We start from the raw sequence: 1,066 nt of genomic DNA, 5'->3' as shown, positions 1-1,066 counted from the left end.
AAACAAAAATAAACAAAAGGGACCTAATGAAACTTCAAAGCTTTTGCACAGCAAAGGAAACCATAAACAAGACCAAAAGACAACCCTCAGAATGGGAGAAAATATTTGCAAATGAAGCAACTGACAAAGGATTAATCTCCAAAATTTTCAAGCAGTTCATGCAGCTCAATAACAAAAAAACAAACAACCCAATCCAAAAATGGGCAGAAGACCTAAATAGACATTTCTCCAAAGAAGGTATACAGATTGCCAACAAACACGTGAAAGAATGCTCAACATCATTAATCATTAGAGAAATGCAAATCAAAACTACAATGATATATCATCTCACACTGGTCAGAATGGCCATCATCAAAAAATCTACAAACAATAAATGCTGGAGACGGTGTGGAGAAAAACGAACCCTCTTACACTGTTGGTGGGAATGTAAATTGATACAGCCACTATGGAAACAGTATGGAGATTCCTTAATAAACTAAAAATAGAACTACCATACGACCCAGCAGTCCCCTTACTGGGCATATACTCTGAGAAAATCATAATTCAAAAAGAGTCATGTGCCAAAATGTTCATTGCAGCTCTATTTACAATAGCCAGGACATGGAAGCAACCTAAGTGTCCATCATCAGATGAATGGATAAAGAAGATGTGGCACATATACACAGTAGTATTACTCAGCCATAAAAAGAAACGAAATTCAGATATTTATAGTGGGGTGGGTAGACCTAGAGTCTGTCATACAGAGTGAAGTAAGTCAGAAAGAGAAAAACAAATACTGTATGCTAACACATATATATGGAATGTAAGAAAAAAAAGTAATGAAGAACCTAGGGGTAAGACTAGAATAAAGACACAGACCTACTAGAGAATGGACTTGAGGATATGGGGAGGAGTAGTATTACTCAGCCATAAAAAGAAACGAAATTGAGATATTTATAGTGGGGTGGGTAGACCTAGAGTCTGTCATACAGAGTGAAGTAAGTCAGAAAGAGAAAAACAAATACTGTATGCTAACATATATATGGAATGTAAGAAAAAAAAGTAATGAAGAACCTAGGGGTAAGAC

This window comes from Physeter macrocephalus, chromosome 8 (assembly GCF_002837175.3).
Source record: "Physeter macrocephalus isolate SW-GA chromosome 8, ASM283717v5, whole genome shotgun sequence".
NCBI classification, from domain to species: Eukaryota; Metazoa; Chordata; class Mammalia; order Artiodactyla; family Physeteridae; genus Physeter; species Physeter macrocephalus.
Note: the sequence above shows the minus strand (reverse complement) of the source record.